At 36.5% G+C, this 16,278-nt stretch overlaps 1 protein-coding gene across 9 annotated transcripts in view; it reads left to right on the forward strand.

Annotated features, from left to right (window-relative positions):
- Positions 1 to 16,278, forward strand: part of ERC2 (ELKS/RAB6-interacting/CAST family member 2) — a 532,276-nt gene that overhangs the window by 103,674 nt on the left and 412,324 nt on the right. The window lies entirely within an intron of this gene.

Consider the following 16,278-nt stretch of genomic DNA (forward strand, 5'->3'; position numbering starts at 1 on the left):
GAATATTCAGATCATTTGGTTCAGATTTGAATTCCTCTGGTTCTGAAGGGTCACAGGACTTTGAATAGTAAGAGAAGCCTGTGAGGTTATTTGTGTAAGTTGTGTTATCTGGAAAATAATTTGCCTACTCCTTCCATTTATTGCTGCCGTGTATGAGGTGTTCTTCCTCTGTTGTTTAGTCCTTACACTGGGGCAGTGTCTCTTCTCACTCAAGCTTGGAAGTTCTGGTCTACTGTCACCTCAATCCATATTTAATGACCTTATAGAGCTAATGTAATATTAGAAGTACAGAGCCTCCTTTTTCTTCAGCTAGTATCTGTAGATAAAGTAAACTTTTAAACTTTAGATTGGTAAAGGTAAATAATGATTAATAACCAAATATGGATATAAACATCTATATTTAGATGTTAGTAATTGAGCATAACCACGCTGATGCTTGCTTAAACAGTGTGCTTAGAAGATTTTGTGTGCAACTATTGGAAACATATATAACTAAGTATCAGGAAAGCCTACATCAAGAGTAAGGCTGGAGAGTGTTGACTAAGGTAAAAATCATTCAGATGAATTGTATTTTTTTTTTTTAAAAAAAAAAGCACTTAAACCCCCAAGAAATTCAAAGGCAATGCATAAGCAAGCCCCCAATGTGTTAAACCTTATCTTTAATTCTAACTTTTAAAGTATTGTTTATTGTGAATAAATCATTGCAAACCAATTGTTAACTATCAGATAAGCTATGGTAATTGAGAGAATTTCCAAGAACTGATTTGGAAAGCTATTCTGCTGTAAAAGAAACTTTGTAGCATTGATATTGCTAAAAAAATAAGAGATAAAGATATTGAGATTCAGGACTCCTTCCTTTAGATAGGAAAGGGAACCAAAATGTGAAGTGAAATTTTGAACCACGTTCAGTTCTATTTTCTTGGCAAAAAAAATCCTCATTAACTTGATCATTTCTCATTTTGTGAAATAGTCATTAATTAAAAAGAACCCCATAAATTGGTACTTACTCTGTATATAGGGATTGTTCTGTATGCATACATCTGAAGATGGGGAGAACATCAGGGTGTAGCAGAAGAACTGAAGGGGGGCCTTCATGGTGGCCCACTTCTTCCGGTGAACACAGGGTACTGGTCATGACTGCACCACAGAAGTCCTACAAGCCTTTCTGTGGTAAGTTTGCTATAGTGAATGAATTATTTGTCAGTTACACTCGTATTTATGTTTGTGATCACAGAACTAACAATTTGTGCATGTATCTTGGAATCATTTTTTTTTCTAATTTTTCAATTAAACTTACTTTATCATTATATTTCAATTTCTCTGTTTATCTTTTGTTTTAAGGGGTTGGATAATAATATGAGCTGCAAATCAATTTAGGGTTCTTTTTCCTTTTCCTTTCTTGCAGATACTTATCATCTGGTAGGAAGTGCATTGCATAAGAGAAGGGTCAGAAAAAGAAATTGATGGTCCCAGCTTGAAAGACTAAATTGAGGCAGGTAATGATGCAGTTCCTTGGCTCATAATTCTTCCCATTTGATATGAGGACTATCTAGTAGCTGTGTCTTAGAATGCTGCATGATATATATTAATGAAGCAAAGTACAGAATCACAATCCTTTTACCTAATTGCTTTGTAAAAAAAATTAAAGCACCGTTGTACCATTCTTTCTCTTAGATCACCCCTGTGAGGAGATCATCCAGTGTACCATCATTTTCCTCCTAGAAAACATGGACAATAGGAGGATCAGAAGAAGCCTGCGAAAAAAGGATTACATTGCACTCATTTTTTTCTTTAGAAATATTTCCTCATGTTGTAAACTGTTCTAAAGAAAATGCTATCGTCCAAAATTGCAATAAGATGAAGAGCTTACAATAAAAGCGTATAAAACATAGTTATTTTTAAGTATGTTTTTATTACAAATGCAAAGAAACCTTGGCGTTAATTTTTCATAAAATGGTACATTTCCAAAACTGTGCTTACAGAGATATGGTGTGGAGGACTTGAACAATGAGAGAGACAAGTGCACATATGACATCTAACTTACAAAGGGGTTTTATTGTTGGTATGTTTGCTACTAAATGAAAATATGATATCCGTTTCCTGTTTATTCCCTCTTAATATAGTGAAGCTAATGTAAGATACCTTGTAGTATCTTTTCCCATTCTGTTATGCTTAGCAGACTTGCGTAGGATTTCATCTGCAATGACTTTGCTGCGGAATGATGTCATTGATTAGTATTACACTTGACTTATGCTGATGTAAATAAGGAAAGAGTCAAACCATTGGATCATAGAGACCTACTGACCGCTGAAGTTCAGCCTTGAAATTCAGTCTTCTGAATAATGGCACACAGCAATATCCAAATAGAAAATGAATGATGTATGTAAAGGGAGCTTTTAGTGCGCTGAGATACTGACTATGGACCTGTTACTGAAGAGATTTCTGTTAGGTAGGAGTTGATGCCAAGAATATTTGACGTTTGTGGGATAAGTCCATCAATTGGCAGGATATGTGAAGAAGTGATTTTGGAAAGGGAGGTTATGTGGTAAGACATAGGGGCCTAGAAAATCTGCTAGACTCTACTGGGAGAGTCCATAGAGAGCTGTAAATAACTAGATAGTATTTAACCAAGAAGCAATGGAGTAAGTAAACTACGAAATAAATTGTTTCTGTAATATGTCAACAGAGTTATGTAGTTGGCAAGTTTCCACCAGGTAACTTTTTATACGGTCTAGGTTTCAGTTTTTACACAGTTTCTCTCTTCTTTGTACAGTTAGCCTACATCGTATAGTTTTTAACCCTTAAACTGTTTATAACTTTTTGTTTTGGATTATCTTGTGCCAAATGTCTTTATGTACAAGCTTTGTTATCTGATGTCAGCAGAGCTTGCATAATAGTTGTTAACAGTTTACTGCTATATTTAAATTAAGGAAGATCTATCAATTCATAGAGTTGCTAGGTAAGTTACTAGATTTTTTTTTTGTCATTTAGTGATGGTATTGTACATTCTGTATTCACTGAGAGCTTCTAAATGCTCAGTAAGTAGCTAATTAAAAATATGGAACATACATGACTGGCATTTATACCTAGACTGAAGATTTGGCATGTTCAATCAGTAGAATGCACTTAAACCAGCGACAGAAATACAAGATTCAGGCTCCCTGGTGATTTACAGAAGGGCCAGACCAAATTCCCCACAGGGAGGTTTGGGAAGGCATAGAAAGTAAACTACCGTGTTTGAAAAGATTGTTAGGACTGACCTTGTCTAAGCCCATAGAAACTTAAGTAATACATATGAAATAAATGTAAAATGCAACATCTCGGGCAGCGTTAAGATAAAGAAGGAGAGTCGTAAAAAATGAACCTGAGAGAACTGACTAAATGAGGTTGTAATGTTTGCTCTGTAGCGTGAAGGTAGTATGGAAATTAAAAGAACAGTCAGTGTGAGTTACGGAATCCCTAAAGAGAAGTGTCAGCATTAACAGGTGCTTAACTCCTAACAGAGAAGTATCAGAAGAAAAATGGATGGACTGAAGGATGGATAAAGCACAAATACATTCAAGCAAGGGGTGATACCCTATTGCAGCCTCAGAGCATAGAATTTTTCTGTTAACGTGATAATCAAGGAGTTAATAGTGTTAGTGTTTACGTTCTAATAACTGGGCTTAAGACTAAATGATGAAATAAAATTATTTCATCCCCTAAAATATAGTGGTCTATATAATGGAGACTGGGCAACAAGTAATGTAAAGCAAATATTGAGTGAAATTTTACTCCATCTGTGTTGTAGTTTTCGCTTGTTTAGCTCAGCTATTAAGAGAGCTCTACAAATACATTATTAATGTATCAGTGAGATGTATTATATTTTGAAACTAATTTTTAATTAAAGGAAGAAAAAGGGTGGTTCTCCTTCATTATCATACATATTAAGGTTTGCTCTGTTTTCTGAGTTTTAGGTCATAGAATATTATAAAAAGAATTCGCTTGGTATATGCTTATCTACAAATGTTTATTATGCTAATTTTATCAACAATATAGACTCTGAAGTGTTAATGCATTTATTATGTGATAATTAAATAGAGATCAGGAATTTTTCAGATTTGCTGTTCTTGTTGTGGCTAGGGATTCTCAGCAACAGATTGTGTTTTCCAAAGATTACTGCTCTTTTTAAGTCAAACTATCCAAATGCAAATCTCCATAGTAACACTGTAGCTTCTTCTGCCAACCTGTGCTCTTGCAAATTTGCTTGTCAATCTGAAGGTAGTTTCACAGTTGTATAAGTACATCGTTTGTCATGTAGTTAGACTGTAGAAGTAAAATCAACAGTTTTTTTGGCCATTTTTCTTAGATTAGCACGTATTGTATATCCTTTCTCATTTACATTGAAGGTATTTTATGTGCTTGGCTCATTTGTGGGGGGTAAAAAGTGTTCTGAAGGGGAATTTTAGCTAGTAATTGTACTACATAGCATGTTTTGTTTAAGACAAACACGTTGGAGAAACAACTTATCGACTGAGACAACTTTAACGTGATTCGTGTAGTATGTTGAGAATTCTGTTTCTCTTCTACAAATCTCTATTCACTGATGAGATAATTAGCGTTTACTTATTCTGGGAATTACTAGCAAAATTACCTGTGCTAATTGAATCAAAATGGCATGAAAATAATTGCTCCAGCTCAGAAATATTTTCATAAATAATGAGTTAGAAATGTTCATCCAACTTGTGTAAGTAAATAACCTGAATCAGCTATCGCGTTAAGGTATATATTGCTAATAATACTATGATTTTGTGGTTGTTAGATTTGATATTGGCCAGTAATCCTAAACCAACTTGCTTACTTCCGCAGTTCAGAATGACTCTCAGTTTTGTGATAAGGGGAAACCATCTAAGGCATCCTTTTCAATGTCATAGAGACCTTTAGAGGAGGTTCCTGCTGCTCTCTGTAGTCATGGGTGAGAGGAAGAAATGGAACAAAATAGATAGACGTTGCAGGGTGATTAGTGTGGCACAGCTTAGCCTCCCGTGGTGCCACACTTCCCTGACTCCTCTGGGAAGCAGCACCGTGTGTCTGCCATGCTGCTCAGAGGCTATTAAACTGAAGAGAAACACTGTGGGTGCTTTCCTGATCTCAGAAGAAGGCAGCACTGTGGATTCTAAAAATGTGGGTCCTGATTACTACTGGCATATAAGGTGTCCTTAATGGACTATCTATAAGTTGACTTTCACTGCCTGATAAAGAAACAGTTCTTGAATGGGACTTATGGGGCTGTGCAATCATTAGACTGGGCAGTTGATGTAGCTCCATCTGAAACATTGAATGTGTGTTCTGACCTACCTTCACACCATAAAATGAGAAGTAGATCTGATGCATGATCAAAATGCTGTTGGCATGCCTTAGGGACAGGATGTACCTGCTTATGTATGGGAAATGTCTGTATTTTTACTCATGAAATGGATGTGCGTTTGGTCATATGATTAGTGATGGGCTGCAAGTTTTTCAGCAAAATGGTAGCAGTGTGCAGGCTGGCATAGCTGTCCAGTAGGCAGAAAGGAAGAGGCTGTGGGCTGAATAGATTGTTCTGATTTCCTACATACAGTGGGAAGTTTACCACTTTTGATGATTACAAATGCTCATTTTGCAGAATAACAGCTGGTATTCTGATACTGATGTCTGTACTTAAGATAATGTGAAACTTATCAATGTGTATAAAGGTCCATGTAGGTTATTCAATAATGGTGCCGATCAACACGTGCAACTCTTGCAAGGGGGAAGGTATGTACTGTCGGTGCGTAGTAAACTGTGCAGAAAATGATTTCAGATTACTAAATTGTGTTGTAGCTGGATCCAGTCAATGTTACATGATGACTTGATATTCAGAAAGCATTTTTGTCTTGATTTATAGATAGATCTTGTTGAACTGGACTGGAGGTCCAAAGTCAAAAAGTCTTAAGTTGAGACTTTTAATGGCTATAACCCATCTGCTTTTTGTATATTCTTCAGTTCATCTCTGGGACAGAGATCTCATGAATATGCATACACAGTCAACTGATGAGCAGAAACAAATCTATAAGGAACAGACCATTTAATAAGTTATAGGTAGTAGATCTCTTAGCTTTCTGAAAGTTTGTTGTATTTGACAAGCCATCTTAATTTCTTTGTGTTTTTTCAACTGTTTTTATAAACTGTAGGTTTTAATTTATTTTTTTTTTTTAATTAGGTTATGAAGCTTTTAGTAGGAACAGTTGCTGGAACATACCTTGGAAGGAAATTAAACCTGACCTTTGGATGACCTGATAGAAAAGACTGTTACCTTGTTTGCAGTTACACATTTATAGCTTGCTGGTTGTGATATGAAAATACCTTTGCGTATGCCATCCTTCTCGGTACAGGGCCACAAAATGGCAGAAGTCGGTGTAGGGGGCTGAATTATAATTGCTGCAGAAACTACGATTAGGACTTTACTGGTGTGTATGTGTAATCGTTACTTTTTTCCACTAGTTTGCATTTATATTATAGGAAGTCAACAGCTAAGTTTATCATACTCTTCTGACTTCCACAGACACCATTTTGAAAAAGTTATTCAACAAAGAGTTATGTCACTGTACTTTAATAATCTTTTCACTTAAAGTTCTTTGTACTTAAATGGTGGTGCTGTTCTTGCAGTCATTCTGACATCTTTACAATATGGTCTTTCACAGCAGAATCATTACATTTTACTCTATTCAAGGCTATACTGGGCTTGAAAAGTCTCCTTTCAGACCAGTCAATTTATTTCTGGTCCAAATCTGTTAAAGCTAATTGCACATTAGTAAACTATGTTGTTGCAATTCTTTACTTTGTAGTCAAATACTTGGCATATTAGGAAGTTGGATATTTAGGCATAAAACATTGCACTAGCAAGACTAATAAAACATACTAGCTTTTGCAAATTGTGCTCCCAAATGATTTTTTTTTTAAGGTGGTTGTGACAAGAGGTATAGTTTTCATGGACACAAGGGTTTAATTAAACCACGGAACTCCATTTAAAATTTCAGTTTATGTACTGCAGAAGATATCCAGGACTTTTTAGGAAGTGCCTGAACCAGAGCCCAAAAGGGTTGATGACATCTTGTCTATACATTCCATATTTGCCTTATATTGGGTAAGTTAAGTTTTAATTGCAATGTACAAGCAATAGTAGGTGGCTCAAACTGGACTAGGGACTCTGTCTTTTGATGTGTGTTCTGAACTAGAGTATGTGAAAGCAGATAAAGGTTGTTAAAAATGAAGATGTTTACTAAGGTATGAAGGAAAAAAAGGTAATGGATGCGTTAAGATATATCAGTGTTGAGACCCCATTGTGCAATGTGAGTTATGCAAACCTAACTGAAGTCAGTCTGTTCACTCCAGCTTGTTCGAGTAACGGGCAGAGCAGGCAGTTGTGGTGGTGGTAATCTGCCTGCCTTTGTGCTGAGAAACTCTGAATCATCTGCTCTAAACCAGAAAGCCTTCCAGTCTCCCCAGCTGTGTAGGGAAGGGTTCAGAATGTCGGGTGGCTCCCTTCCTGTGACAATGATTTCTGCCTCAGCCCCTCCTTGAAACTCTCAAAGTAGTGTTTCCTTTGCTTGTTCAGCTCCATTTTGCTCCCCAAAGCATGAGAGGAACAGGAGGGTGAATGGGACTTCTCAAGAGAAAGGAGAAATGGTAAGGAAGAGAAAGCTGCTGCTTCTAGGGTGGGAATTGCGGTCCCTGCAGTACCTCTGGGCTGGACACGAGCGTTACATCGTCCTGTGCTCCACATAAAAGAGAAAATGAGATCGTCTGAAGAAGGGTAGCCTGGGGAATAGCAGAAGACAGCATTAAACCTCTACCCTTGCCTGTTACTCTCCTTCAATTCCTTTCTTCTGCCTAAAGATCTCTTGAAACAAGTGTGTCTCTGAGAAGCCTTGAGCTGACTCTGCCATTATTTTGAAACAAAGATGACATAAAATGTTAAAAATAGCAGTAATTCCAGGTTTTTGAGTTTGGAAATATAGGTGTAGAAGTCAGGTAATACATAGCATGTAATTTTTTTCTCAGTATATTAAAGCACTTTTATTTGTTGAAACTATACCTGTTGTCTTCAGCCCTTCTGGGGCAAATCTGGCTCCAAAACTTACCTAAACAAAACAACCCCCATACTTAGAGTGAGGTAAGTTTAGTGCTAAAAATGTAAAAAATGGAAAGCATTAGATAACTCTGGTTTGTCATTGCTACCACTTCTGTTTGTAACATGGTGGGATTTTTTTAATACATGTGGTAATGTGTTCCGTACAGAATTTGGTATCCTACATGTAGTTTTTCTCCATTTGTCTGTTTTCCGGTCTTACCCTGTTTACATCATCACATGGATTCCTGAAGTTCTGAAAATTCTCCTTTAGGGTCTGATTTTAATCACAACAGATAATACCAGTAATTTCAGTGGAGATTCTTTTGATTTACATCTTTAGAGAAAACTAAGGCTTTAGATATTTATGGTATCTATGCATTCAGCATTTATTATAAGTGCCGATGCACAGCAAAGTAGTTTGTAATCTGTGCCTTAGCCCCTGGGCTATAGATATTCCTGTTCAGCATATAGTTACACAAAAGATGCAGTCTCTACCCTGTATAAGGAAGTGGTGTCTTGCTGCTTATATTGCCCTGAGGTAAGGAAAAGGAATAAAACAAAGACTTTTTTTTTTTTTCTGTAAAAAAAAAAAAAATCTGGGAGGGGAAGCGGCATTGTTTTGAAGAGAAAATATCAGATATTTTTAAGTCTGTCATAATTTTAATGCAGATAAGGATCTGTGTCATCCTTTATGCAGTGAGAAAACTTTTTTTTTTCTGATCGTATTTTCAGTTCAGGGCGGGTTTTTGTTCTGATAAAAAGGGAAGACTGAAAGAGGAAACTTGAACAGATGGATTCAAGTTACCAAGCAACACTTTGTTTCCCAGGCAATGGAAAAAGAATCGGAGCAGGTGCTAAGTGGGTTTTCTTCTATTTTTTTTTCTTTTAAAAATTTTTTTAATTATCATGCACTGATGTATGAACTTCAGTTTAACAGACTCTTGACAGACTTCATAGAATGATAAATATTCAGCTAGATAATAACTACTCGTGCGGGCTGTTTACTGTGCGACTGGCATGGTTCTCTTCTGTAGTTACAGTAGCGCACAGTATAGGCGGCAAGCAGCACATCGCAGCTAGGCTTGTAAATGACGCTGGTGGTGTGTTTGCTTCGCTCCAACATGCTCATATACAATCAACTCTATCTTACAGTATTCTGATTTCAATGCGTTCCTGTAATGATGCGTTCAGACTTCCACAGAATATAAGTTTCAGAGTGAAATGAGTGTTCTGCATTCTCAAATGTTTAGATGTTGCGCCACACCTCTTTCCTGCTGAGAAAGACTGACTTGGTTGGCGTAACTCAACTGACAGGTAGATCTGCATTGAGTTGGTGGGTTTGGTTTAGTTTCTGGCAGATCCAAAAATGGGATTTTTTTAAAAGATCAATGCAAAATAATTGCGCTCTCTTTGGGGGTGCTGGTTTTTTTTTTTTTGGTTGGTTTTTTTGGTTGGTTTTTGTTCGGTTGGTTTGGGGGGTGTGTTGTGAATCTTTTTGGCAAGCATAAAATTTAGTTTTAGGTTAAAAAGCATGATTCTTTCTTTAAATTTAAGAGTTGCATTCTAATTGTTTGTTTTGAAAAAGATCAAAGGCAATGGAAAATAAATTAAATGTTTGGGAAAAAATATTTGAAATAGCTTTTAACACTTTGAAAAATTTTCATTGCTTTAGACTTGTAAAGGTTTTTAAAGATAGTTTAACAAAATGGGAATATATTTGTTTCAATGTTGCTTACAAGCTTTTTATTAAAAAAAGAACCACCCCCCAAAAAAAACCCCCCAAAAGACGCACCTCCCAAAAAAACCCAACACCCAGATTGTATGAAAAATTGTCCATCTCTTTTCCAGAATTAGGTTAGTGCTCTTGTGTCCCTTGCTGTCATATATTTGCATAACCTAACAGCTATGTAGAATTTCTATTAATCAATGATCCTTTTTACTACTGTGTCATCCATACAAATATGTGCACTTATTTATTTCAAAATAATATTATATTGCACACTCAAATTGTATGTCGTGGAAAAAACTAATGAAAGAATATTAATGTTTATATGATATATTGTTAAAAAAACCCAACTTCTGTAGCTGTAGAATATTGTGCTTGGGCAATCCTTTTGTGTGTTAATTTGATCCAGCAACCCAACACTTTTACCTGCACATATATTAACTACTTGGGGATGTAAGGGTGAAATTTGTCTGAATATCTGGGGGAGATAATTTTGTTAACGGAGAGCTTTGACATTCTGCTGTTACATGACAATGTGATAACTGTAAACTTTAGAATTATGTTATAAAATAATGATATCTAATTTTTCATCTACCAGTATCTCCAAGTCCTTCTCTGTAGGGCTGCTCTCAATCCATTCATCCATCACCCAGTCTCTAGTGATACGGGAGACTTCCCTGACCCGGGTGCAGGACTTTGCACTTGGCCTTGTTGAACTTCATGAGGTTCACATGGGCCCGCTCCTCCAGCCTGTCTAGGACCCGCTGGATGGCGTCCCTTCCCTCACACGTATCAACTGCACCCCTCAGCCTGGTGTCATCCGCAAGCTTGCTGAGGGGTGCACTCAATCCCACTGTCATTCACCAAGATATTAGATAGTATTGGTCCCAATACGGATCCCTGAGGGACACCACAAATACCACCGCAAAACTTTGGTAGCATTTAAAAAAATATTGCCATACCAAAGAAAGAGTAATTTTTGTAAAAGGAAAAAAGATTAATGATATTGGGCAAAAAAAGAAATGATCCTCTAGACATTTTTTTCCTTCCACAGTGAAAAGAAATAAATTTTCAAGAATTCTGGTGAAAGTAGAGTTTCAGTAGCTCCTTTCAGGAAACATTCTATGTGCTTTCAATTAGAAAGTAAATTGTCCCACATGCATTTCAAGCTCCATACACAAATCGCCTTTTCACTTGAAACTTTTTATATGTGGTCTCTTGCCAGAGGACACTCTTCCAGTATGACAACATACATGGTTGCTTAAGGTGTTTTTGACATACAAGTCAAAGGAAAGCTGAGTTTCTTAATGCTCGGATTATTTTTCCTTAGAGTCTGTCTTAAGGCATATTGGTAAAACATATCATAAGCCCTTCTTTTATGCATGAATTCAGGAATAAATGGAAGTATGATCATTGTAAAGAAACATTTTGACTAGTGATTCAATATAGTGGTTTTATCCTGGTGTAAAAGATCCTCCTTCCTCCCTCCTACCCTACTTCACGCACCCAAGTTTTCTAATGTAGCCCCGGGAGTGGTGTCAGAATCGATGTTCAAGAGTAATACTGAGGCCGGTGAGATTATTGCTAGACTCATCTGTGGTGCTGGACTATTGATCTTTGTTTTATAGTTTGTTAGTGGTGCCTAATTAATGCAATTTATTCCTACATTCTTGTGTATTGATCAAGACTCCTATTTCCCTGTTTATTGAAAATGCTAAATGCAGAGAGAATTAGGCATGCATTTGAGTATTTTGCTTAACTGTGAGAACTTAATAAACTTAAATACACCTAATTTGCAGAGAAACTCTTTCTCTAGTACAGAACTTGTATAGCTATCAACTCTTTATCGTTTCCCGTAATTTTTCATTTCATACGCTTGTATCCACACTTTCATTTCTTCAAACTATAAAATTTGTTGGGATTTGACAAAATTTCTTTAACAGGTTCTCACAGAGTTCAAATACCTGTGGTAGTGGGTTTTTAAAAGATGACCAATGGCCATGTGGTTTTTGGAATCCTTCCTGATAACAGGGTTCCTTTTTCCTACACACTGGAGCCAGACAGGGAAATTTTCAGTGTTGTCAGTTTATGGTTTCCAGAAAGATAAAGAGTTTGATCTGGATTTCTTAAATATATTCATCTAAATTACTATGATACCATTTTGGCTGGGGGTAGATGCGAAGGGTTAGGAAACAGGAAAGAGAAGATAAGCTTATATGTTAAGAATAAATAAATTCCTATATGTTACATTTTAGTAGTATTCTGGTTAAATAGAATTTGATCAGTCTTTCTAATGGTATTTTTGGCTGAAGAAACACTAGTGTTTAGACACTTTAGGTAAGTGGCTGTGCTTTTACTTAAATTAAAGAATTGATCGAAATATTAATATACTACCGATTTTAAAGTTCAGACAAGCTGATCATGTAGAAGCAACACCAAGGCTTTCTTTTCCAGGAGAATGGAAGCAGTCTGCTTTGAGGTGTTTGAGAGAACTAGCAGCTCCTATGCTATTGCCTGCTGTGATTTACAGATTTGTGCATTTTACCTAGGAATCCAAGAAGCTAGATTTACTGACACAGTGGTTGCTCATGCCTGTTTTTACGTTGCCTTAGATATAGTTGCTGCCATCTTTAATCATCCGTCTTCCTTCTTCCAATAGTTATTTGATTCTGATGTCTTTGTTCCTATTATGTCTTTATTTTTTATAAATCTTGAATTTTGTGTTAATTTCTTAAAATCTTCTGGTTTATGATTCCATTTTCCTTCTGTTCTTTAATCAGTAGAAGCTTACCAGTTGAAATGCAGGCACTCACTGACAGTTTCATGATACCATCTCTAAACTGCCTGTTTTTCTGAAGAAGTCCTTTTCTTTCTAGCACTTTCTGTCATGCTATTTTAGGCAGTTTTATGTAAATAGAAGGTAAAACCTTGAACTGCATTAACAGCATTGGTGTAGCCTTTTAGTTAAGAGTTTCAGCTCAATCTCATCTGATCAGAACAACACATAGTCACTGATGTCTTAGGAACCTTAATAAAATACATCAGAAACAGAATAAAAGGAGGATCAGTTTGCAGCACCCTGGCTTTCCTGCAGCCAAGTGATGAAGTGTCTTATAATAAAGCTGGGATAAAAAGGCAGTTTTGTTTGGGTTTTAATTAGTACTAGGTTCAGACTATGCGTGTAGTGCAGATTTGAATACTGGTCAATAATGATAAAATCTTGCAAGGTCTTTTTATTGATTTCTGAACAAAAGAACAGGACTCATGTTCCACCATTATTTTAGGAAGTATACGATATAAACTGCCTCCTCTTGGGATTTTTTGTTGTTTAAATTAGTGGTAAAATTGTGTGCTGAAGTTACTTTTGAGGCCAACAAAAGATGCTTATCATAATATCCCAGAAACACATGGAAGGAGCAAGCAATGGCCAGCTTTAGTTTAAGACTCATTTCGGTCTAAAAGTAAAGAATATTAGAGTAAATTTAATGTGAAGAAAAAGATCTGATTACCTGTCAATTTTGTGTGGGTGTGTTAATCACCTTGACAACTAAGCATCATCATGAAATCCCAGATGTGGGCATCTGATTATGCAGAATTATAATTAATTTGTGTGTGCAGAGTGATTACTCAGAACTACTACCAATTGCAGTGATACAGATGCCATATAGGGGATATAATGAAAGTGTAATTTCATGAGTACATATCTGAGCGGTTATTAGTGTAGGCCTTGATGGCTGCAGAGATGGTGGCTCAAGTACTTTATTATGGGTATAAGTATCAAGAGTTCCATTCAATACAGTTCAGGTTAAAAGAAACTATCCCTGATGTTGGTTTTTTTTTGGTTGGGGGTGGGGGGTGGGGTGGGGGGGGGTGTTTGTTTGTTTTTTGTTTGTGTTTTTTTTAAAAAAAGGGTTTTATTAGGCTTCTTGGGCTTTTTATTAAAAGAAATTAAAAAGACAAAGCAGCATTGTTCCAAAAATGATGTAATGGATAAAAATCTGGTTTCCTTAGGCTATAAGGACTTCATGAAATGTTCAGAATATCTCTTGGTTAGCTGTTCAGGCAAATTTGAAACCCTCCAGATGACCTCAGATAGTGAAACAGTCAGTGTAAGGTATCATGCACTTAAAGTGGTAGTATCTTGGAATCAGTACCCCAAAAGTATATCCCTGAATCAGGCACCCCAAAAGAAAAAATGCATACATGGAACAACATAAATTCAAGAACTGAGCCTTGTGGGAGTCTCCAAACATTTGAATCTGATTGGAAGAAAACCCCCACAAAATAATAAAGTGGGAGTCATTTTCTGATCTTCTCCAGAATCCTAAAGTCTGCTTCATTTTACCATCAGGGATAGAGAAGAAAAGCTTTTAAGTCAGCCAGCATCAGATTGATTCATAAAGCAAACAGGAAAAGTATTATGAGGCAAGGCTTCATGCTATGATAGACATCTAGGAATACTCATCTTTGGCAGTCTATTCATCTTTGGCTAAGGGGGTGGAAACTCTGGTTTGTCTCCCGGGGTAATGTGTGGAATCCTGTTTATACTCCAGCTCAGTTTATGTGGCCTTGGGGAGCAAAGTCTGGTCTTAGAATTAGCTGCAATTTTTGCTGATCAGATAGCGGTATGACTGGCCAACTATTTTTCCATGACTCTTGTAGGAGAACTATATGACAAATCTATGACATACTCTTATTTTTTAAAACATTTGTGTAGTGAAGGTACTTGTTTCATCCGAGACAAACAGCTGGTGGTGATTGAGAGATTCCCTGTATAGGTGATTTGCAAAGATTTCTTTCTTTTTATAATGCGGATAATTAGTTGTAAATAAAAAAAACACCAAGGAAAAAGGACCATTCAGATACACTTTTTCATAAATGCAAAATTAGAAATTCACTGTTGTCGTATGTTAGAGGTAGTTTAAATATACCTACATATATCTGCAATATATTTAATGTAATAAAAAAGCATGCAGACCTACTTAACTTCAGGTAGGCATTCAAACACATGCACCTAATCTGACTCTTGCAGGCAGTGCTGTGGTCTATCAGGATATCAGTAGGCTATTTCAGGTCAGAATCTAATTTAACAGTTTATCTAACTGTTATGTTTTTGTGCATCCCTTCTAGGGAAACAGCAGAGTGGGCAAAATGGAATAGGCAAGACAGAGCATATCGAACTCTTTCTTCTTTTTATTGCCAGGGGTCCCAAGAGCTTCAGTCATTGACGAAGGTATCATTATTAGCTATAGTACAAATAGGGAATGAAGAACTGCCCATGCCCCGAGACGTTTGCGGGCTAAGATCAGGAACAAACAGAGGAGTCTGAAAAATGAGATCAAACTGGTGTGATCTAAATGGTCTTAATTTAGCAGCCACTTGACTGTAACTTGGCTACTTAACTGTAATCCTACAGATCTTAAGTATTGATCTGTTTCTGTATACATAAAATTTTCTGTTACCGATGGACAGCTTCTTTTATTTTAACCAAAAATGCATGCCAAACCTGACAATTTCAGGATGGGTGTCTTGATATTATGTCCTGTCATATGCATTTCAAGTTAAGTAATCTGTGTTCAGTTAAATTCTTGATATTATGTCCTGTCATATGCATTTCAAGTTAAGTAATCTGTGTTCAGTTAAATTCTTGATATTATGTCCTGTCATATGCATTTCAAGTTAAGTAATCTGTGTTCAGTTAAATGGAGCACACACGACTAACTTGTCTCTTTCAGTTATTTTAATATATTAGGCCACACAATTTTTTGAATGTATTTTATAAAGATGTTTATTATCAGTAGACTTTAATTTAACAACATGCCCCAAATCACTCCTCCTATAGTCTTTAAAGAGTGATTGTTTCTCAAAGTCATTGATAAGCAATATGCTTGTTGCTAAATAGAACAAGAAGCTGATTGATAGTTCGTGATACAAAAAAATATGACTTTTAAGCTTGTGGGTTTAGGTAGGCAAGACCCAGAAATGTGCTAGGATAGGCTGAGGAGGGGGCAGGATAATAAATGCGTACAATCCGTAGTTGATTATAATTTTGATCATTAGTCTATTAATTGATTGTCAAGTTGTTCGTGGTTTGCTTCACTCAAGAAAAGGGGATTTGAGAAGTGGGAATAAAGATAATTAGGACTCAGTGTTATGTTCTTTTGATGACACCCCACCCTCCCTATACCACCCATCACCCCCCCCCTCGAATTTGAGGATGAGCTGAGAGAGGCATAATTTTGAAGACACAATAGCTCAGGTTCTGGAGTCAGCTAATATCTTTGTGGTGAATGAATGAACCTAGCTTCTCAGCCTGCCAGGCATAAACATATTTTTCATGGTTATAAAGTTAGTTCAAATGTGTACATGGAGCACTGGGGTAGAAAGACCAGGGAGAGAAAGACATCTACCGTGGCAGTCC

Source organism: Ciconia boyciana, chromosome 11, assembly GCF_034638445.1.
Source record: "Ciconia boyciana chromosome 11, ASM3463844v1, whole genome shotgun sequence".
Lineage (NCBI taxonomy): Eukaryota > Metazoa > Chordata > Aves > Ciconiiformes > Ciconiidae > Ciconia > Ciconia boyciana.